We start from the raw sequence: 26,892 nt of genomic DNA, 5'->3' as shown, positions 1-26,892 counted from the left end.
TCAGTTATAGTTTGGTGGTCTATTCAGAAGGGTACATGATTAGGTCAGAGGAGTCAGCACAGGCGGCTATAGAGCTGAATTCAGAGACCAGAACCACACAAAACAGCAAAATGCCACCCAAGCTTACACTATAGCGTGGCTATTTAAGATTTTAGTTAGCACCAGATGCTAGCCTTTACTGAGCCTCTTAAAATGTCAGGTGGTGATCAATGGTGGGTCCGAAATGAATGCACAACAGTTGAAAAAGATTAATTCTACTTGGGCTTTATATTCGATTTAGGCGGTTTAGTGTTGGCTGGGTCACGTGTCACAAAGTCACCAAGTCACCATCCATGCAGTGAGCGTCTTCCTGCTAACCTGTTTTCATTATTCATTTACAGCTCCGGTGTCTATGGAAAAAATGGTCAATGGAAAATTTAAATTACTTTGTTGTCAAGGACGTGCCTTAATCTGCCTACAGAAAAGAATAAAAGTGCTTTGATTACAATCATGGTATGGTGTGATGGTTTAGTGGGAATGTACACAACAGAACTAGTTAAGATTTCCAACATAGCTGCTTCAAAACAGTCCTGCATTTTCCTACCTCGTGCTCAGCTGTGCTTGAAAATATTTCCTTGACTGAAAATAACTTGCATTATCTAGGAATAACACATATAGCATATCAAAACAATCTCAGGCTAGGGCTGGAGCAGCGCAGTGTTTGGGTGCAGTTCCATGGTCAAATAAAACTCGTCGTCCCAGGGTGTTTGTGATAAAGTCATTAGAGTTACAGCTTGGCTCTGGCCAAAGCAAACATGGCATAAGCACACGGCCTCACACTGATGGCTTTGCACACACAGCAGAGATTTATGAAAAGTGGAGCACTATTGAAAGCCACCTGTTTTCCTCATCTCGCTCCATTCCCCCTTCTCCCCCCCTTCTTTCTCCTTTCTCAATTTCCCGCTCTTTCTTTTTGTCCAGAGAAGCTGACTGCTCGGAAAACACAGACCTTGGTTGCACAATGTTTTTCAAGGCTGCAGTGCAGCGCACCCCCCCCCCCCACACACACACACGCACACACATGTACACACATTTAGACGCACACTTAAACACACTTTCACACACACACACACACACACACACACACACACACACACACACACACACACACACACACACACACAAACACACACACACACACATACACACACACACACTCTGCTACCCCCTCCTCCTCCTCCTACAGACCCAAGGGATCGCTCATGCAAGGCCAGGGAGCTCTGCTGTGCACATCTGCTCTGCTGGGCAACAGTAAGAGGCCGAACCATGAAGAGAGACCGAGGGCCAAGTGGGGGCATTTACAGGGGGTGCTTGGCTTTGGGAGGTCGGGCAGATGCCTGGTAATACGGCACCGGCTGCCATGGTGATAGCCTTACAGTGTTTACAGCCCCATACCGTACTGGGACACCACACATCCCTCACGTCTGGCTCTTTCTGTCTTGTCCCTCTCCTTCTAATGGAAATTACTGGTCCTGCAGAGACGAGGCAAGCTTTATTGTTTTTTTTCCCTCCTGTCAGTGTCTGAGTGACAGAGAGCTGCAGGAGTCAAGTTTATGGTGATGGTCTCATTGAGCAAGTGTTTAGATAAGGTAAAGTTGAAAAGTGGTTGACAAAAAAAGGGAGGGATTTGATGATGTGTAAATGTATGCTATAAATGAAGTCACTTTTTTAAGGCTAATTTAAGAGCATGCTGGCCTATACTCAGTACTCATCTCATTTTGATATCTGATATCTGGCAATTGGGGCTGGTCCTCATGAGGATGAACATACTAAAAGAGATGAAAATCTCCTTTTGGTTTAAAATCATTTGTCTGTTGTAGGGGTGACCAAGAAAAGACAAAGATTTGATGCTTCGAAAGGAGGAGCCTGAATGCCTGCTTTCACAAAGAGCTACCGGTTTTCTCCCATTAAGTTAATATACAGCCTATTATGATGATGCTGTAAATAAAAATGTGAAAAGAAAGAAGCTTTATTAAATATTTTTAATGTGCATAAATAAATCCAACCACCTGTGATTTAAGTTTCACTTTCCATGATCCATCACCAACACAGGAGCATCTTGGTGGCAAGGATTTAAATATTTAACAATTTCTAAAAGATTCTGTAAAGGTATATTCTGTTCTTATTTAATCCTGTAAATGAGTTTTTGCTTATTTTTCGGTGCATCGATGTTGCGCTGAAACTTAGAGCATGTTCGCAATTTAGCGGATTTAATTTGTTTTACATGTGAAATGCAAATGTTTTTTTTTTTTTTATTTATTGATCCATGTTTGTATACATTTTCTTCTATATCTTTGTGGGATGTTCATTGTGGTTTTGAAATGTTACAAGGAATTGTTTTATCCACATTGGCTTTCATTTCAACTCTAAAAAGATAAAAAAAAGGCATCAGCAGTTTCGTCTGTCATTTGACAGGCAACTTTGGTTGCTTTATTAGAAAGTTGTTTCTGTGTATGAAAGAAAATAAAAGTTGTCTTGCCCACTTGTTGACCCAGCACATAAACACACATGATTCGACTATCAGTCGACTATAGGCAAGACTTGCCAATTCTGCTTCAACTATATAAATACGTACCGGGAAAACCCCTAGTGTGTAAGAATAACTTTATTTAACTGCATTTATAATGATGTCATTAGAAGAATAGTAAGACAAATGTGTGCATGTGTGAGTTGTCTTTGTCATGCACCTATGCAAACATTATTCTATGTACCCAATACATCTACAACACTAACTTGAGAACCTTATCCTTAACCCAGTTGCACCCTAACCTCAGTCTACCAATTCCCTATAAAACATCTTCCACATAAAACCATTCACTAAAGCTATCTTCTATGAGATTAAACAATTGCTACCAATTTCTCTGAAGAAAAAAAAGGGTTGTGAGAACTGACAGGAGTTGAATTCAGCTAGATAATAACAAAGGGTTTTCCACAGTATTTTGCACAGGATGAATCAGACTATATCAGAGCCCAATCTTTGATATGATTAATAAGCTCAATTTACATAGTGGTTCTGTGAAAGGAAACAGATTCACATTGCTTGTCCAGGAACTGTAAAATCAGTAGTTCATCAGTTGAAACAAAAGTACAGATGAGTTAATTCCAAGGGCATGTTTTTTTTCTTTTCTTTTTTGTCTATACTCCTACACAGAAACCACTTTATTGTAGAAGTAGGAGCTATTTAGCATCTGTAACATGTGTGTGTGTGTGTGTGTGTGTGTGTGTGTGTGTGTGTGTGTGTGTGTGTGTAAATGTCAGTGTGATGAAGGATATGCTTATTGAGTGTGTAGTAAACGATGTGCACATGTGTGTGTTGCCTATATAAAAGGGGGGTACATTACTTCCTTTTGTCCAGTTGTTCTTTCCTTTATCTTTACTTCTGCAGCCCTTTAGGTCACTTCTCCATGGCCTTCACACTCCATCCAGCCCTTCTCCCTCCCCGGACTACTGCTACATCAAAGATTGCCTCAGCCCAGCAACTACAGCCCTGACAAGAGGAAGCTTACTGCACAGCCCTTTTGTCATGCCACTTTCTCCTCCTCCTCTCCTTAGGGTCCTATTTTGAAGTGCACCTACCTATCCCATTTATTTAGCACTCGTAAAGCGAGACCACTGAGTTCATAATGGACTTGAGTGGCTTGGGTGCATTGTTGTGCCTAGGCTGTAAAAAATCGATATTCTTGTGGTTGGAACAAAGGGGGCCTCTCTGGGAGCTGGGTTTGAAATGGCAGGGAAAGTGTGTGTGGGTATGTGTCTGTGTGTGTGTGTGTGTGTGTGTGTGTGTGTGTGTGTGTGTGTGTGTGTGTGTGTGTGTGTGTGTGTGTGTGTGTGTGTTGGACATGGCAGAACCCGATTTGGTAATAATGAAAACAAAATCCAATAGGACACAATTTTATTAGGGAACAAAAATACAACCCAGTACAAACATTTATTTTAGCCCACTTTCTAACATTCAACAATAATGACAACAGGTATTAAAGAAGGTTACTTATGGTTCCATAATTGCACACATTCCTGACCTCATGATTACTATCTCATGCCCCTTGCTTGACATCCTTGCCCAAACTCCTAAGTTTTGATGGCTGAAGCAGCACATCCCCCACAGTCTATGTCATGGCCCTAATTCTAGTAGAAAGCCTTGCCAGAAATGTGGAGGTTGCTATAGCAGCTAACGGAGAACAATTTAATGTCAATGTTAATCCTTTTGGCCATATATTGTGGTATATGTCTTAGCATGCACACTGTATATCCTGTATAATGTTTATGGACACCTGATCAATCACATCGCTGACATTGTCAATTTATTGTGCATTTATTTGCACTGAGACAGTTTCTCAAACAGACAATGTTTACATTTTCAGATATTAGTCCAGCTTGTATAAATACTCTTGTTAATGTTTTAAGTAATTATGGTGTTTTAATTTACGTAAATCATAAGGACATCAAACTGATGTGTGCATCATGGCGAATTGTGGTGCTTGATTTAAGACTCTGCTATGTGTAAAGTTAGAGTTAAAGTTTGGTGTTCCGCAAGGATCTGTCTTAGGCCCAATTCTTTTCTCTTTATATATGCTGCCTCTGGGTGAAATAATAGATAAACATGGTAGTAGCTTCCATTGCTATGCTGATGGTACACAGTTGCAAATTTCAGCAAAGCCAGGTGAGAGAGATCATCTTAAAAATGTTGAGGAGTGTGTAAAGGAAATTAGACAGTGGATGCTTAATAACTTCCTTCAACTCAACTCGGATAAGACGAGAAGTACTTTTACCACATGCAGCTAGAAGTAAACCTTCTGATTACGTGGAATCTTTAGATGGTCTTTTTGTCTCAGTGTATACATCAGCCAAAGACCTTGGCGTGATTATTGACTATAGTCTGTCCTTTGAGGCTAATGTGAATAACTTAACAAGGATTTTCACTTTAGAAATATTGCTAAAATTAGAAATATGATATAGAAAAACTAGTTAATGCTTTTGTTAAATCTAGATTAGACTACTGGAATGCTTTACCTTCTGACTTTCCCTTTTAGTTATGCTGCTATAGCGAGTCTTACTGGAGTCCCCAACTGCACAGTATACAACAATAAGGCTACTTAATAATCCCTATCTTTCTCTCCCTGTCACCCCTCTTCTCTTGCTCTTGAGTTAAACATGACCACTGTTCCTGGCCCTCGCCTCTCCCGGCCTGCCTCTGGATGGTGTTCTCTTTGATTGAATGCCACTCTGTGCAGCTGGGGATGGTTTCTGGGGATTGATGAAATTACGCAGTAATTAGCTTTGAGCTTTTGACATTAGCTTTGAGGATGGATTTGGACTTAATGTCAACAGTCTGCAACACTGACTCAGGATTACAGTTTGCATTTAATCCCCATCACTGCACACCTCAACATCTTTTAGCTGTAATAAATGGACATTCGGTGCCACCCAGATAAGAATGGGTTTCCTCTTAAATATGTTTTCTCTCAAGGTTTCCTCATTATGCCACATTATGTCACATTAGCTTGCTCATTAAAGACAAACACACATAAAGAACAATCTTATTTATCTTACCACATTATCTGTGTAAAATTGCTTTGAGACAATGTCCATTGTTAAAAGCGCTATACAAATAAAAATGAATTAAACCCGGTGTATCAGCAAAAACAATTGTTTATGATTAAATGATAAATTTATGATTATTATAATGATTACGAAAAAATTTTTGGTGGAGTTTTTTTTTTTTTATATCTGACTAAAAAAGGACGTTGTGAATAAATGTGCGTTGTGTTGAAGGTTTTAATTTAGCCTCTCTTATATTTATTTATTTTTCATTCAAAATTGTGAAACAAAAATGGGCGCTACATTAATCGCACGTTAATAAAATTAGTGCAGTTAAAACTAATTTGCGTTAACGCGGTACTAACACATTCACTTTGACAGTCCAATATACAGTATAAGAATAGTATAGTGGCGGGCCGTGAATTTGATACCTGGGCTTTCATTGGGGACTTACCCAACTTAATCCACCTCTTAATACCCCCACTATCACGTCACGATTATAGAATCCATCGATACAATACAAAAACGCAATATAACAACGCGTTGCATTACAGAGAGAGAGGGTGAATACCTTTTTACTAAAGCAATAAGCTCCAAAACTCTACACTACAACCGCAACTGTGCCACCTACATCATCTGGAACAGTTCAGAATTAATATTTGTCTAATAACATGACAAAACATAAAAAATCTAAATAAAATACAACCTATTTACCAGAGACACAGACTCTTAATTTACACCGCTCCCTCCTCAGAGGCTGTAAGACAGTGGTACCGCTCGTATTCACTGGTTTGGAAGTGGTGAAAAAACCCTTTCTAGAGCTGAGACAAGCTAGCTACCTTTGGGGTTGGCCGACATCTCCTCACGATGTCTAGCATTTCTTCAAAATATATTTTTATTATGTCTGAGACCAAATCAATTTCTCTTCCTCCATAGACGTAAAAAAGTCTAACTCAGATGTATTGATGTGTGCAGAGCGCTAAAGACATTTTGCCTCTGACAAACCAATCAGAGCACGGAAATATGCTAACTCTACTCTGGGCCAGCTAGCTAGCCCTGTGAGACGAATATGAAATCTGATTGGTTAAAGAAACTGACTCGTTGGTAATATTCTCAATGGTAAAAGGGCCAGCAGCTTTGAAGGCCCTGGGCAGATTAGACTGATATGGCAGCACATAGAGGCTGAAATCTGATTGGACAAAAAATGGAAGTAGAGTACTGGAAGCAGAGAAATGCTACGAAATGAAGAGAAGAGACTGTTGGGAATAAATGTATAAAATTTTATGGAACAAATATTAGAATTTAGGTTGTAAATGTAGGTCAGTGCTTCTGATAGTGTTTAGGCCAGCAGAGGAGGCTTTGCTGTCCCTGACCACCCGCCACTGGTATAGTATATCAGTACAATAAGCAACAAAAACTTACTATCACGAAATTCAAAAGCAAGTCCCATACTTTAATTTTGTTAGCAGACAGTGTTATAACAAGTAGCCTGTTGACTCTGAGGTGTTATGGTACCTTGACCCTTATAGTCTGACAAATATATATTTTTTGATACTTTGATACTTTTAGATTTTTAATAATGAATACAGATTTATATCATTTGTCATGAAACGTGTAGGCAGTGTAGCATACATACAGTATATGCAGTATAAGCAAGAATAAGGTGGAGATTATACTCAAAAACTGATCACAACTTAGTCACTTACGGGAAAAAAAAAAAGGGCAAATTGTTGTGCAAAATGTTTTTTACCCTATATAAGCATCCTTTGATAAAAAGATTGGTGAAGATGATCGGTACATGCTGCATGTGCTATGTGTTATTGCAGTTACTCTAAGAACACAATGTTCTCATAGAGAAGTAAACACATCTGTCCTTCTGAACCGATTGAACATTACCAGCACGTCTGAGAGATATAGGACCTCACACCTTGTCAGAGTGTGGTGAGAAAAAAAAAAGACAGATTAAACAAAATTTGAAAGAAAAATTTGAAACCCCCAAAACTGATGGTGTTGTTTGATGGTAAACATATTTAACCCTTCTGGAAAGAGTGATAGAAAAAATAACTGGTGATTAAAAAAGGCAAGATTAGGGAAAGAACCTAAAAAATATGAAACATCAGAGTGGAACAGCAGGCAGCTTAAATTTAGGTTTTCATAGCTGTAGGCTGATACGGATGTGTTTCGGTAGAGTTACGAGAAAATACGTTTCGGAGAGAGAGCCTGAAAGGGCTAGAACTGTAGGATGCTCTGTTTTGCAAGATTTTGATGCATGATCCATGTTTTCACAGTAAAACCAAGAATTAGGAAACTGTCACAATCGCATATGGTAAAGCACCAAAACCTCTTCAAAGCAAAATTCTGAGCAGTGCCTGTTGTCAACCACAGGTTGCAGATGTTCTAACAACAGTTGCAGGCTCGGCTAACCACAGGACTGATCTGAGAAACTGCGAAGGGTGATGCTGCGATAGCATCAGTAAGTACACCTTGCTCTGAAGTTTCATTCGCTTTTTTCTCTGGTTTACGGGAAACACTCTGGCAGCGGCTTAATGCAGCTTTATTTCAAGCTTTTTGCCATGTGTGCGCGTGAGCAAATATGTTCATGTTTGTGGATGTCAACATTTCAAAACAGGTCAGAAGTGTTGCATGCAAACGCTGCATTCATTTTTCTGTATAGTAGGCATATGCTATGGCCATTGGACTTTTTTAAAATAGATTTTTCCTACAAAGAACAGAAACTTGCACAATGGCGAACCAAGTTCACGACACTCATTCATACAAGCTGTGTGCAAAGAACTAAAAAGTTTTAGATAAACCACTAACTCTGAAATGCACAAAAAAAACCAACAGGAAAGCAACACTTATCTTGTGCTTATCTATAAATCACCTACACAAATCTGCATAAAATCAGACTGCTAGAAAGAGATGATAAACAACTTCAAATACCATTAAACAGTTGCATACAGTAGGATGAACACACAGCTCCAGCACCATGGTGAACAATCCCGCAATACACGTCACACAATGCAATGTACAGAACTACAGTTTCACAATGACGCGTGCAAACAACCTGAACGGGGTGATGGTGCAAACTTCTTACCATTGTGAACCACCGTGCTGTACATTCTGAATTAAGTTTTTTTTTAGCATAGGATATGGATGCATTGTGTGTACTAAGTGTGTATGTGTAACGGGAGGAAGTCGGCTAGGTGAGATAAAACCTTGTGCTGTCACGCCAGTGTGTGTATTGTTGAGCTCAAAAACCTCAAATTGCGTAAATCAGATGTGGAGCACACATAGTTGGCTGACATGTTAAAGATGTAAAAGCAGATTCCCTTGCCAGCTGCACACACACACACACACACACACACACACACACACACACACACACACACACACACACACACACAACTGATCAGATCAAACCTGTATATGGATGTGTGATGTGTGTTTGTGTCTGTGTAGCTGTTTGTGTTGATGACTCTGAAGACGCCTGCTTAGGTTGCCACAGATTTCCGGTACAATAACAGCTCCTACTAATCACCTGTGTGTGTGTGTGTGTGTGTGTGTGTGTGTGTGTGTGTGTGTGTGTGTGTGTGTGTGTGTGTGTTTGTGTAGGTGTGTGTGTGTGAGTGTGTGCAGTACCTGCAACTTGCTATGCAACTTTGTACACCAGAGACTGTATGCATATCATAACACATGCTACAGCTTGGTCTAGGTCACTCATATTTATCTATGCTATCGTGCAATTTTATTAATTTGTATTTTTTTACATTTTAAAAGCTGTTTAGTGAATTACATATGTACTCCAGTGTATTAAAAGTATACATACAGTTTAAAAAGTCACCATCTTCTGGCTCTATATAGCATTGGACTAAATTGGGGCAGGGGATATACAGTACATTTAATAATGACATATGATTAGTTTTGTGTGTACACAGTTTCACTGTTTGTGTGTCCATAAAATAAGTGTAATGGCATGAGAGCATCTATATGTGCCTTCCCTGTTGCCATTTATTTGGAAGCAGACAATTGTATAGAATGCCAAACAATTTCTTTTCTTTAGAAGTAAGAGACCCAAACTGATATCTTCTTCTCCTTATTTTGGCTGCTCCCGTTAGGGGTCACCACTGCAGATCATCTGATCATCCAAACTAATATTCTATACATATAGTGCATTATATATTTTGGTTATATGGCCAAAAGTATACTATGACTATTAGATGTTTTCTTTTGAATATATATTTTACACACATATAACAAAAGGTTTGGACAGGCCATGTTTTCCAATGTGTAGCATCCATTTACATTTACATTTACATTTGCGGCATTTAGCAGACGCCCTTATCCAGAGCGACGTACAAAAGTGCTTTGAGTCTCTGGTAATGAATAAATCTACACTGGTACGCAAGATTACAAACTTAATATAAATATAACCCTTGAATTCTACAAGCTTGGAAGTGCTAATTTAAGTATTTCAGGAAGAGGTAGGTCTTCAGTCGTCGCTTGAAGATAGTCAGGGACTCTGCTGTACGGACATCTAGGGGAAGTTCATTCCACCACCTCGGTGCCAGAACAGAGAAGAGCCTTGAAGTGTACCTACCTCTCATTCTGAGAGAAGGTGGTACCAGTCGAGCAGTGCTGGAGGATCTCAGACAGCGTGGTGCAGTGCGAGATGTGATGAGGTCACTGAGGTAAGATGGTGCCGGTCCATTTTTGGCCTTGTAGGCAAGCATCAGTGTTTTGAATCTGATACGTGCAGCTACTGGAAGCCAGTGAAGAGGGCGCAGCAATGGGGTGGTGTGGGAGAACTTGGGCTGATTGAACACAAGTTGTGCAGCTGCGTTTTGGATCATTTGAAGTGGACGAATAGCGTTCGGGTGAAGACCTGCCAGCAGAGAGTTGCAGTAGTCAAGTCTTGAAATGACAAGAGACTGAACAAGCACCTGGGCAGCCTGTGTGGACAGAAATGGTCGAATCCTTCGGATGTTATAGAGGAGAAATCGACAAGAACGAGCAACATTAGCGACATGTGGGAAGAAGGACAGTTCATTGTCCATAGTTAACCCAAGGTTACGAGCAGTGGCTGAAGTGGAGAGCAGAGAGTCATGAAGTGTTATTTGGAGATCTTGACCTGGAGATGAATCACCTGGGATGACCAGCAGTTCTGTTTTGCTTGTTTTGCATCCCCTCTTCATTTAATAACAGTCTATATACATATGGAAACTAAGGTGTCAGTTGCTAAAGTTTTGGGAGAATAATGCTTTCCCATTCATTTCTGATGCAGGATACAATTATTATTTTTACCCAGTGTCATATCTTTATTGGTATTGGGGCTGTACATTCTTCATAACAAATTATGTAAATATATAAAATGTTTCTTTAAAATCTAAATGTTATCAGGCACCATAAAAACTACATTGTGTCAAGTTTGGGTACATTGTAAAAAGTACATTGTGTCAACTCAAGTGGTGTCCTCAACCCCACCGAACACCTTTTGTGATGCATTTAATACCCAACTGTGCACCAAGCCTTTTTGCCCTACATATGTGTTTAATACTCTTGAGGCTGAATGAGCATAAATCCCTGCAGACATGCTCCAAAATATAATGTAAAGCCCTCCAGAGTGGAGGTTAGCAAAAAGAAGGCTAAATCTGAAATAGTATGCTTTATAAGCACTATCGTCAAATGTACAAACTATTTACCCTATAATGTGGATATTATTAATGACCATTAATAGCTAAGGATCAGCTTAATCACTGTACATGGTCTCTTGTTTTAGCATTATTACTGGCTTGAGAACATTTTTGAAACCCTGGTAAAGTGTCTCCTACACATTAATGATGCACTAGCATTTAGGATTTTCAGAGTGTACATTTAGAGTACTACAATGGTGTGCCAGAAATACTGAAGCCAAGATATTTGCTGTTCTTTGTTAACTACCATTAGAATCAAGCTATGTCTTATAATATATTATAATAGAAATAATAGAAATGTTCTTTTTTGTGATTCTAATTTATCTAAGTATGTTCCAGTATTTTAGTGTGCTTTTCACACTAAAATAAAAAAAAGTTTTTTTTTTTTTTTTTTTTAAGATTTCTATGAGTTCTGCCTAACTGAATGAACAGGGAGAAAAAAATGAAGGGATTGAGGAGGTTCATGGAGCGAAAGTGCACCTGTCTCATGAACTTTGTTGCACTTAACCGAAGTTGACAGGACTTCTGCTCGACTTCGTCTGCACTAGAGATGGTGGCCCTCTGATCCCATTATCAGCTGCACTGTGCTGGACAATAAGGAGGAAGAGGGCCAGAAAAAATAACTTCATGCATGCATAGTCAAACCTCACAGAAGTTTAAGACAACTGGTCTGACGTGTGGCCTGAAACACACACACACACACACACACACACACACACACACACACACACACACACACACACACACACACACACACACACACACACACACACACAAATTGTGCATGCCTGCCTATTAAAGCTTGAAACCTGAATTCCTCACTCAAGTGTGTGCAGAGCTCTTGACACAAAAGCCTTGTCTAGGTAAAAACATATTCTTTTTATGTTACCCATGACCCACACACACACACCCAACCACTCACACACACACACACACACACACACACACACACACACACACACACACACACACACACACACACACACACACACAGATTTAATGCTCAATGAGCCTGTTATTCACAGAGTCCTAAAGCATACAAAGGCCGGTAAAGAGACAGGCCAGTAATATCTAGTGACACAACGATAATACGCGCGCACACACACACACACACGCACGCACGCACACACACACACAAGCACGCACACACGCACGCACACACATTTGACCAACATTTCCAGGCACACTAGCAAAGTTACCTGCTCCTAATGACCAATGCGGTTTGCCCCAGGACCTACATAATAATGGGGCGAAAAAACAATGATTGGAAGATGATGATATGCAATTTACTTCAACGTATATAATTTTATTCAAATTTACATGTGCATATAGGATGCCACACTGTACCTTCCCTCACTTAACTACAGCTCTTCACTGTTTCGCATGCCTCCAGTACATGGTGGTAGACGACGTGGTTGTGTACACGGCCAGGCATACGCAGCATAAAGCTAATCTTAGCGTGTGTGTGACTGTTTGGCAAGATGTGTTTCCTGAAATCCTATACTTGGGGAAAAGGGCAATACTTTAAGATTTAAATATGGATGTGAGGATTTTATGCTCACACTTGTATGCTCAGTTCCTTATAAACACACACAGGCTATTAAAATACGAGGGGAAACAAGCAGGCGAGTAAAAAAAACTTAAACATACAATTACGGACTGCATAAATACACACATACACGCATACACACACTACAGGGGTCAGGTAAGATGTAATGTAATGCCAATCCCTTGAATCTGTGTGTGTGTGTGTGTGTGTGAGTGTGTATGAAGGGGGGGTGGTATTCTGGTGAGCTTTGAAGGTTCAGATTCACAGCTGCAGACACAGTAACTCAAACCTAGTGCCAAAACTCTGGTCATATCATCTGTCTGTATATCTCAGATTTTCTCTGACCCGCTACTATCCTTGTCTAAGCCCGGGTCACTGTGCTTTCTGCTTGCCATACAGGAAACTTGTTTATTTTAGCCTTACATCAACTAAAATGCTATTCTTTCATCAACTGCTGCTACGCTGCCGGTCCAGACAAGTATGAACTATTCAGAAAAAGACAAGATACACCACCCCTGTTGAAACAAAAAAAAATATATAAACCACCTAAAAGAAAATTCTAATAATTTCTACTAAAAATACCTTCACAAACCATCACCAATAAAACCATTACCAAAAGTTTTCTGTACATAGTGTGTTTGCGCACATCATTAAATCATTATCACCAAAGAAACCAAATAACTCATTGTAGAAACTTATCAGAATTTGGATGTTTACTGGTGTTTTAATGGGGGGCGGTAAAGACGGTCATGGTTCTTGGTTGCTGATCAGAAGGTGTGGGTTTCAAGCCTTGGTATCGCAAGCTGCCATTCTTGGGGCCCTTGAGCAAAGCCCTTAACCCTCTGTGCCCTGGGTGCTGTATCATGGCTACCCCACCTTCCTAACATCACTTAGATATGTGAAGAAAGAATTTAATGTACATGTGACAAGTATCAAGCAGCTTTCTTTTTAAATAAATACAATAAAGGATATTGAATTTGAGTAAAAAAAATGACTCATTATCCCCAAACCAAAGCCTGAAGCACCAATGTGACTAGTCTTTTTATAATTTTATAATTTCGGTATTAAATCTCTTTTAAATAGAAGTTCAAAGCTTCCAATTGCATTAATTCCTTGTGTCTTTTCAATAATGTCAGTAAGTCATTGTGTAAAATTATCAGATAACCAACTGAGGATGATGCATAATTTTACACAAAAAGGTTTTGGCAGATTAGTGTTAAGGTTTGGTAGATTTACTATAAATAAATTGTGAAAGGACAGTATATGGACAAAAGTTTGCCCATAACATTTGTACTTCCTTTTTTGACCATCCAGTTCCACATTTTGTCCCCATTTGCTATTATTATAACTGTTACTCTTCTAGGAAGATGTTCCACTAGATTTTGGTGGTTGTGGTTGTGAAGATCTGTGCTCATTCAGCCACAAGGGTGTAAGTAAAGTCAGTTACTGCAGAAGGGGAGGGTGTGGGGTCCTGGAGTGCAGTAAGCATTCCAATTTCATCCCAGTGGTGTTCAGCAGGCCAATCAAGATCTTCAGTGGCAACCCAGGTAAACCATTGTGCCTGGCTTTGTTCTGAGTCTCCTAGTTCAAGTGAAACTAGAAAATATAATTTTACTGCTACTACATCCGGAGGCATCCAATACAACTGTGTGCCTCCAATTTCATGGGTACAATTTGGGAAAGAACCCCATATGGCTGGAAATGTCACATGTCCCAATGTCCAGATAGTGTATTTCTGTCCAAATTTTTTAATCAGTTTCAGTTTTTCATATGTGGACACTTTGCGCACACTGAAAATCCCTGTTCTTTAAATTCATGCTCGTTTGTGTCTCAGTTTACAAGTTTACACATTATCACTATAGGGGCATAGTTTTATCACCAGTACTCGTAAAACCATGTCTGAGCCCCGAATCATTTCCTGACAGCCATCTGTTTGGCTGTGCCTTGAAAAACAAAACCATTAATTTATAAAATTGTGCTTTGAAAGTTCTTACAAAGTTGCTAAATGTAAACATTTTTTAATTACATACAGTACATACAAGACTTAGGTTACATTGCAGTTGCAGGTTATGAGGTGAGTGATGGATTTGTGGTTCATTGCATTGCAACTACTTTGATGCAATTGCTTCTAATAGGAAAGTGTCTTATGCAAGAAGCTGAACTGAGAATTTAATGCATATCTGTAGGTGGAAAAAATACATGTGCAAACATATGAGGATAAACAAGTAGCAGGCTTTAAAACTCATGTAAAACGAGAACATGCAAACACAGACAGGTATGTACACAATGTCTGGTAGTGAAGGAAGTGGTTACAGGTGATCAAAATTCAGGGAAGGCATGACACAATTCTTTTGCTTGTCTCTCTGTGTGTGTGTGTGTGTGTGTGTGTGTGTGTGTGTGTGTGTGTGTGTGTGTGTGTGTGTGTGTGTGTGTGTGTGTGTGTGTGAGTGCACGTGTGTATATGTATGTGAGACACTCCTGGACTGTCTGTCAGACTGACTGGCAGTGTGTCTGTGCATTCTGCTATTTCAGCACCTGTCCATCTGCCTTGACTATAAATAGAATGTAAAAGGTGTGTGTGTGTGTGTGTGTGTGTGTGTGTGTGTGTGTGTGTGTGTGTGTGTGTGTGTGTGTGTGTGTATGTGTGTGTGTGTGTGTGTGTGTGTGTGTGTGTGTGTTGGTCGTGTCTTTTTGTGTGCCTCAATCCAATGCCTACAATTAATGCCAGGGACCAAGGTCAAGGACACACACACACACACACACACACACACACACACACACACACACACACACACACACACACACACACACACACACATCTTAACAGTACTTTTTTTACATTTACTGTAATGTGTGACTATGTGATGTTTCGAGCAGCAGATGCATCACACACACACACACACACACACACACACACACACACACACACACACACACACACACACACACACACACACACACAACCGGGCTTATTTACTTTTTAAAAATAATAATGTATCCAACAACATGCCAGTGTAAGTCTGAAAGTGAGAACAGGTGACATTTACGCAGACTACCACACTGCCCCCTAGTGGACAAAATAGAATGTGCAAGAATAACAACAAACCTTTTTCTCTCTTTTTCATTGGGTAAAAATATTCAATAATATCACATTTCTTCAGTTTCATTTTACACAGTATTTCTCACAATATTTCAGTTTATTCGAACTACAGTGCCCACATACCAAATGTAAAGGTTTTCAATTACATAAACAAATTGTTGTCATCTCCCTCTCTTGCATCCTTCCTATTCTTCTATTTCTCTACCATTAATTTTGATCTCCTCCTATCCACTTTACAGAGAGTGGACCTTGGCTTCCTGTTGTTTTTTGGGCCATTTTGCCTTCGTAGCTCTCGGGTTTTCCCCGTCGGTCCCAAATGGCAGAAGTTACGACGCAGGCTCATTGTTGCACCCCCAGGAGCCGGGCCCCACTCCACTGAAAAGGACTTATTGTTCAGAGCCTCCATCAGAGTCCATTAATTATGGGCTACAGAGCACAACTCAAAACTCTCTCACTCTCTCTCATATCATACATACACACATACTTGGAGAACAGCATTTTCTCACCTTACAAGGTGCTTCATAACACAAAAAGAGTTGGAATCAATACGACTGACCAATAATTAAAGAATTTTCCACTTCTGCATTCAGGGACTAATCTATCGCTTCAGATTAGAAATGAGAGAATATAATAGGGGAATTTAAGGAGGGAGTTCCCAGATGCTGCGATAAGTTAAGAACAGAAAAGCAGAGATGTAGAAGTAATGTAATAGAACAATGTGACCTCCTGAGACCTGCTAGGCTCCAGACATGCACTGCTGATTTTAAAGGAGGCAAGTAAATACCTGGTTTATTGAGCTTATTAAACAGTGCAGGAATTTTAGAGACGCGTTCTCACCTAGTACAAACTACAAATCAAATGCTTTGCAGAGATCCGGCCAGTTAACCTTTTATAATGCACTTAGATTTAACATTGAGTTTAGGGGACACACACTAAACCTAGTTGGAATTTTACATTCTTGATATAGTCTACTATAATCTATAGTACAGTATATATTTAATATACTAAATCTTCTAAACTTAAACACATTAATTTATTCACACTATATTATCAAGAACATAGTGCAAATGATAGAAGGTGCCCCTAATAGAATGTAAACTTTTTTTGGTGGTAATATTAGGACACCTGACTTTTCCAGCCATATAAGATTCTTTTCCCAGTTATTGAACTAAGAGAGAACTGTTATGTTTCAGCATAACAATGCCCCTGTGCACAAAGCCAGTGCCATGAAGTTCTGATTTGCATGGCATGGAGTGGCAGCTATAGAGCTCTGACCACACCCTTATGGAACACCTTTGGGATTAATTGGATAGGATTTGAATTGTTCTGGGATTTGAATTTTGAAGTTCAATCTTTAAACCATTGAGCTACTGGTTCAAGAAAGGTATAGAGTATAACAACTAATCAGACATGGTACCGATGACATGTTCCGCTGGGATTGTAATCATGGTTAAAGATATACTATTTCCAAGCTATTACGAAAAAAAAAATTACATATTTACAGATGCACTTCTTTTATTCTAAATGTTGGCTTACAGCACAAATATCAATGTAAAATTATTTTCATTTTTATTTTCAAATATATAGATGGACTTAGATACTTAACTAGAGAGTTAAACACGAACTTCCTCAACAAATGTCTGTTGTTAAAAAAAAAGCTGTTGTTAACAAACTACCAAAAGCTTAATACTGTAGTTGCTGGTTTTTAATACATCCTGCCTGAATCATAAGAAATCATCAAAGATTTAAAGCAGCCTTACCATTCCAAAACCTATGGCAACCACAAATGGAGTTCACTTGTCATTTTTCCCATTTTTCTTTTCTTGTTTAAGGCTGAAACAACTTGAAACACAATATTTCTATATGTGAATTCAAACTCAAGCATAAAATGATTCTTTATATAACATATTTTGACAATAATTTAGGCAGACACATCTCTAAATTAGAATCCATTGTGTAATGTCACCAGTTCAGTGTGTTTGACAATAAACTTAACTAAAATATTAAATACTAACCCATTGTATTTAAAAAAATACATCCATCCTTTAAAATACATCACTTCTGATCTTATATGCATTAAATAATTTTATTTCATGCTCAGCAAAGGATCATCTTGGATATGACCATACATACACTTTGTTCATATGATCGGTTATCTTTTCCAGATGTTCCTCACAGATGCTGTTTTTGCTCCTCCAGGACCTACAGACACTTGTGTAGCTAGATTTCTACTCCTCAATCCTTTTAATCCAGCACCTCCAAGGACAGGTTACTAGAAAGGCCAAGACATTACTGACTGTAAGAAGACATTACTTACTCATAAAGAACATATTCATTTTTAATCACCGCATTATCTGTGTAAAGCTGCTTTGAGACAATGTTCATTGTTAAAAGCGCTATACAAATAAAAATGAATTGAATTGAATTACTGGAACTGGAACGAATGGACATTCGGTGCCACCAGATGAGAATGGGTTCCCTTTTGAGGCATATCCCAGGGACATTTTCCTTGCCACAGTCACCACTGGCTCACCTATTACAGATAAACATACAATTATAAAGAACAAACTTATAGGCACTAAAGTTATACATTCTTTTATACAACTTATCAAATTATTTATCTCTGTAAAGCTACTTTAAGACAATGTCAATTGTAAAAAAAAAACAATGCTATACAAATAAAACTAAATCAAACTGAATTACTAACATAAAATAAAAAGTTTTAATTTTCTTTGTTGATAGGGGTTTGGATTCAAAAGCTTTCACATACAATGCTATAATACAGTGATGCAGTATGTAAAATGTATACAGATAGGATTTTTTTGTCTCCTATTTGCATATGCAGACTTATGTGTAATGTTTAACAGCACTTTATGGAACAATATACAATAGTGTAAAACTGTAATACTGCACTGATCGAGTTTCATTGCTTAGAAACATAATATAAATGTTTGTTTATCTTTGGATGTTGAGGCACGAATGATGTTATACTGAATGTGAAGCACATACATTAGAAACATATAGGTTTAATGTGGTCTAGCTGACAGATGGTTAGAGAAAGACAGACAGGAGCAGGACAAATGAGGAAGAATCTGTAATACTTTACAGGACACCCCCCCCCCCCCCTTTCTTTTCAGCTGTTGGCCTTGCTTTCCCCTGAGTGTTCATTACATAACATATTTCCAGCTCGCTTCCACTCCCTCTTCCCTCTCTGGCAGGCTCGTTTATCCCACCACCCTGCCCCCCTCCAAAAGACACTCATACACACACACACACACACACACACACACACACACACACACACACACACACACACACACACACACACACACATGCACACATATTTCAGCCCACACCCTTGAAGCTCTCTTCAGCACATAAGCTGTGAAATATTTTCAGGCCCTAGATCTGAGCTGCAGATAGAACAACTCAAAAGTTTTCCTGGCCGGGTTTCTTTCTGTCAGTCTCTCAATCTTTCTCTTTCTTTGCACCCCTTTTCTGCATGCGTTCTTTTCTCCACATGCAGGCCGAAGCATTAATTAGGTCACTTTGTCAATGCTAATGGTGATACATTCCCATTATGCATCGAAAAAACAGTGCTGTTTATTGAGGGGATCTCTCTCTCTCTCTCTCTCTCTCTCTCTCTCTCTCTCTCTCTCTCCCTCTCTCTCTCTCTCTCTCTCTCTCTCTCTCTCTCTCTCTCTCTCTCTCTCTCTCTCGTGCGCTTTCTCTCTCTCTGAACTGTCCAGGGCAACATTCTAAAGCCGTTATGTCAGTCTGTTTCACTTTAAAGTGCAGAGGAAAAAAAGCAGTAACCAATTTGCAATGAATGCATTATTCATGTTATGTAACCCAATTGGCCTGATTTGCAAAGTTGTGGCTATCCAGAACAATAAACACGCACACACAAGCACACACACACAAGCACATACACACACAAGCACATACACACACACACACACATACACATACACACACACACATACACACACACACACACACACACACACACACACACACACACACACACACACACACACAGAGCACTGTTTGAGCGTTTGTATGCTATTTGTGTTATACTAAGCAAATATTTATTCTGATCAATATACTCAAATGATTGTGTTCATATTCAAATAATTATCTTCGGATTATGTGAAGCATAGTGTGCTCTCGCATGGTGTGTGCTGCAGGCTGGAGTCTATACAGAAAGTGTGAAATATTCAGCTGAGGTTCTGAATTCCCACACAGTTCATTTATTAACGCAGAAAGGATTTGCAATCTTTTGTCAGGTTCATTCATTCATTCATTCATTTTCTCCCGCTTATCCGTAATTCGGGTCGCGGGGGCAGCAGTCTAAGCAGGCCCCTGCCTTCGACTACTGCCCAATCCTCAAAGCACCGTCCCTTACGGTCCCTCCTGCAGGTGGTGAGCCCACGGGAAGGCTTTTGTCAGGTTATACATTTTAATTATAGAAATAATGTTTAGGACATAGTGCAGACTTTTCTTATTAAAGGTCTGGGCAGGACATTCACTGTCCTCACAGGATTGTACATGGCATATAAATTGGATATTTCAATAGTGTGACAGTCAAAAAGACAAACAAACAAACAAACAAACAAATAAATACATTGAACATAATGAAATATAGTGAACATTAACTGGTGTTTCCATGCACAGTTAAAAAAAGAATAATAATAATGAGTAATAATTAACAAAGGAAAAACACAGGCACAGTACAAATGTGTAACTTTGTGGCTTGCACAGTGTGTGTGTGTGGGAGGGGGGAGCATCATAAACTAATAACAGGAAGAAGTTATGACTAAGTGTATTTAATAATAGCATGAGGTAGTTATTAATTACTATTTGAAATGCTATTCAATTAGCAGTGTTATGTTTCACTTGTATAATCATAGCAGCAGTGAAAACACACCATGAAGCCGTTGATGTGTCACGACACTCGAGTAGCATCTTGAATCAGTCTGCTCTCAAATGGGAGGAGGACAAAAAGCTATATCTTTCAATTCATAATGATATTCAGTTTTAAAAAAGAATCACACAACATGGAGCATCAAGCTATGTGACCTATAAGAGGTCAGACTGACGGTTTAGCAGCTAATATAAAAGCTCCAAACTGTCACAGCTCTTGACATTGCTCTGGTTAAACCATAAACCACAACTTGTTGTTTCAAAAGGTGTGTACAATGTGGTGATGTGAATGTGGGGGTGGGGAGGGGTGATTTTTTTTTTCCTGCACTGTCCAGTCGGGAGATCTGTGGAGGGATGCTGTGGCAGTGGGGGACCTTGTCATTGCACTTTGCATTTCTAAGAGAGCTGCACAAAAGCGAGGCGTCCTCTCCCCTGCCTGACCCAATAATGCCCAGCAAGACACAGCTCAGGGACCCGATGCAAATGAGAGCATTTAGGTTGTTTGAACGCAGGCAAACAGAGGCAGACACTAGGAAGACTGATAATGAGGGGGCTGATGGGAGCCGTTCCCACTGCTGGCAGGCCACGGTAGCTCTGTTTGGGCAAAGCTGTAGAATTAATGACCAACACATTCCAGCAGGCACACAGGGTGCAGCTAAGGAAGAGACAAAAGTGAGCCTTGCAAAAATGTTAATTCGCCCCTGGGTGGAGGGTTCCAAGTCTTTCAATAGCATGCGAGAAATATTCCTGTAGTGGAGTGAAACGAGTGCAAGGGAATATATACTGTACATGGCTTAAACCTAGAAGAATGTAGTGGTGGGCTAAAACAGTGCGGACCCTGTATGAAAAGCAAAAGCAAAAACACGGTTTCATTCTGAATGACGAAGTAGAGAAAGTGTCAAGTCTAACGTCAGTGTGAGAAACAAATCTTCCCCTGAAGGCCTGGGATTGCTTCCAGACCGACTTGTTCAGGTGTTTCCATGTGGTTTACAGTCACTTATTTTCCACTGCCTTCATGTTGAGTAATGCAGTGGTTTGTGGGAGTGAGAATTCACACCCTGTTCCTTGCATGGCAGAGCAAAAGAGTGTTTATCACGTGTGTGTGTGTGTGTTTGTGTGTGTGTGTGTGTGTGTGTGTGTGTGTGTGTGTGTGTGTGTGTGTGTGTGTGTGTGTGTGTGTCATGGGTTATGGCCGTATTAAGAACAACAGTGCTTGAGACACTGCATGTGAGGAGTGAAGGACTACTATTTTAGGACACATGGGCGAGTGTACCAACAGAGAGGGTACAGAATGAGAAGATTCACAGGATGTAGTATTGTAAATAAATGTGTCAAATAAGGAACACAACCATGGTTGTATAATTATCTCATACTTTTTTTTTAGACAGTAAGGTACAGGATGCTTTCATATCCTTTCATTATTTCACTAGCTAAAATATTGTGTATTAATAAAGTTATGAATTAAGTTTTCTCTTCCTGCCAGAAATTTGGAAGCTGCGGTAATCACATGAAAATCACTCTTCTCCTTCTCTCTTCAGTTGCAGTTGAGTGATCATCTTCTTGAACTTCCTCGTCCTCTTTTGGCACATTTGAATGACAACAATTCCGTATAATAATAACATCTAACCATTTTTTCCCTATGGTCATTTAGGTCTATCTTATATTTCTTATTCTACTCATGATGGTGTAACTTCATTCATCCTTTCATTTTCTCCCGCTTATCCGTAATTCGGGTCGCGGGGGCAGCAGTCTAAGCAGGCCCCCGCCTAAGACTGCTGCTTAATCCTCACAGCACCGTCCCTTACGGTCCCTCCTGCAGGTGGTGAGCCCACGGGAAGGCGGTCCTACGTTACGGACGTTGGTATTTCCCTCGTAAGGGACCCCCGGAGCATAGAGGGTCTTGCTCAAGGGCCCAAGAGCGGCAGCTTGGCGATACCGGGGCTTGAACCCCAGACCTTCCGATCGGCAACCCAGCGCCTTAACCGCTGGAGCCACCACTCCCCCATGGTGCAACTTGCTTCCTGCAATAGTCACCTACAGCAGTGGTCCCCAACCCCCGGGCCTCGGACCGGCTCCGGTCCGTTAGTCAATTGGTTCCTGGGACGCACAGAAAGAATACATAACTTACATTATTTCCGTTTTATTTATTATCTGATTCTGAAAGATTACCGGATTTTCTCCTATACATCTGTCTATGACTCACTCTTGGTGCATGTAAAGATGCTTCCCTCGGTCACATGTCTTACCTACATCCTCTACCTTCTTAAAGAGGCTGCTCCGGCCGATAACACATAATACATTACTGCTAAACTGAAACCCCCAAGCTAGCAAAATGAACAAAAAACAACACAGTGGATTCACGTTTATTATTATATTTAGAAAATACCAGTTTTTATGCCGGTTGTATCATTTTATTTTGTTGTATTTATCCTCCACACCTTAAAGGCCGGTCCGAAAAAATATTGTCTGACATTAATCCGGTCCGTGGAGCAAAAAAGGTTGGGGACCGCTGTCCTACAGTATAACGTTTTAGATGAAAATGGCCATCATTTCTAATAAACATTTTACAGAACTTTACTATATTGTCAATTTAATGCTGCATGAAATCTATGTGTTATTACTCTAATAAAGAAATAGGAGTACCTAAATACTCAAAAAAATTTAACTTATTATAACAATATGGTTTCCACCATTATTATTCAACAGTTTATGAAACAGTATTCAATATTAGTGATCCAGGAAGTAATACAGTGCTGTAGCATTAGAAAAGAGCAGAGCTTTGTCAGTAGCTAGTTACTTTTTAGATAATTTAATAAAACAATTGATGCCTAGCTAACTTGCAAGACATCCATATAACACCACCTTGCATGTTGTTCAGAAGTTTTGACAAGACAATATGACCTGAGCATTCACTACAACTATCCTGCATATTCAGAATATCAAATGAATTAATCCAAGTAACTCTTACACACCTTGGTGCAGTGATTTTTCTTAAGATTCAGGCTTGAAAATATATAGCTCAAAGATGGTGGTTGGTTAAAGCGTTAGTGAACTGGAAGAATAAATCCAAAATTACATATAATTTATATAAATAATTATAAGCTACAATATATGTAATCATTTTCGTGACATTCCAATTATTAAAATGTCCATTTGAAATAATGTCTCTAAGTTCCCAGATATGTGTTGAGTAGAACCATCCAAAATGGGTTGTTTTCAAGAGCACTCTGAAACACTGCATTTAAATACAAGCACTTTATGTTTAACCTGAAAAAAATCAGAATCAATAGGCAGTTTTCATTTAGTTACTTAAAAAAATGTGTAATCCATTTATTAATAATAATAATAATTGATTAAAACAGACATAGTTGGTATATATTTGATACATGCCTCTATGGTGCCAGCCTGTTAAGTTCAAGAGTGAATACATATACTGTATAACCAAAGCATACATTTCACCATGACTGTTTGTGGTTACTTTAGACTGTCAGATAATGGTGCTGGACTTATTTTTGAGCACTGATCAATTCAGTATTGTTGAAGTAAATGTTCAGGGTCCACATTATACATAACTGAGATATTTTCAATATGTGCAGATCCTGTGCTAAAATTAGGCTTAGGTCTAAAGTTACATCTAAGGTCTGAATACTGCTGTGTGCAATTTTAGTAATAATTCCACATCAAGCAGTCAATTGAACTCAGTGTCTAAATGCACCTAACTTTGGGCTTGGTTTGTCAAGCATTCACTCAATGTCATATCCCATGTTTGTAGATCTTGCAGGTCCTGCTGAGCAGATTTATTGTTGCTGCAGACAACAGAATGTAATGTTACCCAGATGGCCTGGCAGGCTATGAAAGGGTGGCTGAGTCCGGTGTTCTGGGGTCTGCTGCCAGTCTTCTCCACAGGTTTCAGTATCTTTGTGAGTCTTAATGAGGCCCAACCTGCTTAAAATCATCTGCTCTGATGTGGCTAATGAAACCTCAGTGCATTCCCAAACCTAAGCCTCCTGAGTGTGGCAAGGCCAGTGTGCTAGTGAAAGCTGGCAGCCTAAACTCCCAAAGGTATGGAATGCATACGGACAAGCAATTATCCTGTTTCCTCAAGAGAGGAATGCCTTACACCTCATACCTCTGTATCCACTGTACTCTGCCAGACTTTGGGCATAATGCTGGTGTGAAGCATGTGGTTGCTGGTGAAAAATGAAGAATAACATGTTATTAGATGATTATATGCTATGTGATATTAAAATTAACTGTAGATAGGGCACATATAGAGTATTTCATCAGATAATGCAACCTGAATAAGACTTTAAAAAGTTGTTATACTTAAAAAAAAAACCAAAAAAACCTACATCCTACATTATGCAGAAAAACGGCTGATTAAATAGAGCTTGTGTTTTGTATGTTCAACAGTAGTAAATAACCATGGGCACCCTTTATTTGTACTTTTTTTGCAGTTTGTCCTAAGGAGGGCCCAAACTGGACTAGATCTGAATGAAGGCACAAATGTCTCAGAAAAAACATGTCTGCTGTTGAAATACGGATTTAAACTCACAGCCCTGTCTTCTTTTTTTTTCCATGGTCACAACTCTCAGGCAGTGTAATCATCAAAATATGCGTGAAATATGATTTTAGACTTGGGTTATTAAAACTGTTATTATCCTGGGTGATTGGGGTTTAACAGAACCTGACTGTCACTGTAATAACAGAGTGGTGCACTTATAGGGTCACTGGCCTGTTAGACTGACCAAAAAGTCTTGAAACCTTTATATCATATTTATGCCAGTATTTATGTCCCTACCCTTTGACACACATATAAACACTCACTAGAGCCAGTAGGCAGTCTCAATCAAAACTCTTTTGACTTTCCATTGACAAAACTTATTGTGCATGCTTACCGGATATGTGGCTTGGTCTGCATTTTTCTCCAAAACAACACTCTACTGGCATGTCATATTGGTTTTGAAAAAAAGATTTTCCACAGAAAACCCCTGCTGCACATCAACACCATCATAGCAGTCTAAAGCAACAAACAAGGAGTCTGACCCATGAAATACGAGTGCAGAAACAAAGCTCTCCGTTCACCAGTCGAACCTTTTTCCTGATCCTTTCCATTGGTCGCTGCCCCCCTGCCCTGTCACCAGCCCTACATTAATTACCCCCACTTTCTTGGTAGAGTGAATTGTGGCTCCAAAGGGGTTGTGTATGTCTTCTGAGCTACCCACAAACCTTCACTGTTCTTGGCCTGTTTATTTGGCCCAAGTAATGGACTCTGTCACAGATGATTGACAAAAGGAGACCATGATTTAAACCAGGTGGCTTCTGGCTCAATGTCCAGTCTTTGCTGCTGCCCTGAACTTTAACTCTTGACCCTCATGCTGACCTGTTTCTTAATGAGCGAGATGGTCAGTATTTGTGCTACCAGAGTGGGGTGACATGGAAAATAAGTGGGGACTCTCTGTGAGAGCTTCTTGGTGAGTGTGTGTAAATAGATCCCCTCTTCCAAGTCCTCTTCAACCGATTTACATGCCTCGGAAGTTAATATCACAGCATATGAACAATGATACATTAGACATTTGAAGAGGACAGGGCCCTAAATGCCTCTTTCAGTTTGCCATGGACTATTTTTGATGGCTAGAATGCCTGCTATGTATTTCATGTGATTTATTTATATACTGCTTTCAAGCATACAGTATTCTTTCATCACAGTCCACAACTGTAAGTCTAAGTTAAGGTCTTAAGTGTAACTTTAATGTTAAATAGCATCAACTTCTCTGCAAAAAGAAGCCTTTTGGAATTACCTTTCACAATATGTACTTGAAAAAAAAGGCCATAACTTTACTAAGAATGACCAAAACACAAACTTTTAAAACAAATAGCTACATGTTCTGCAAACTTGTTAAGGTTTTGTAAATCGATGGTATAGCCAGGGTTTTTGGCAGCAGTTGCTGCTGTCTAGACATGTACAACATGATACTCCTTCTGAAATCCTGTCCTCCCCATGACTCTGGAAATACACATACAGGGGTGTAGGGGTAAATAATAGC

General features: G+C 39.5%; 1 long non-coding RNA gene across 1 annotated transcript; it reads right to left on the bottom strand.

The window, feature by feature from the left end:
* Nucleotides 1-8,580: 8,580 nt before the first annotated feature.
* On the bottom strand, nucleotides 8,581-12,730 carry LOC310725330. Its single transcript, XR_014533327.1, has 4 exons — nucleotides 12,618-12,730; nucleotides 12,470-12,504; nucleotides 11,751-11,857; nucleotides 8,581-8,917 (listed from the first exon to the last, which is right to left on the bottom strand). It is a non-coding gene; the product is annotated as an uncharacterized lncRNA (long non-coding RNA).
* Between the last annotated feature and the right edge of the window lie 14,162 nt (nucleotides 12,731-26,892).

This window comes from Silurus aristotelis (genome assembly GCF_946808225.1).
Source record: "Silurus aristotelis genome assembly, chromosome: 4".
Classification (NCBI taxonomy): domain Eukaryota; kingdom Metazoa; phylum Chordata; class Actinopteri; order Siluriformes; family Siluridae; genus Silurus; species Silurus aristotelis.
This window is presented reverse-complemented; position numbering and strand designations above follow the sequence as displayed.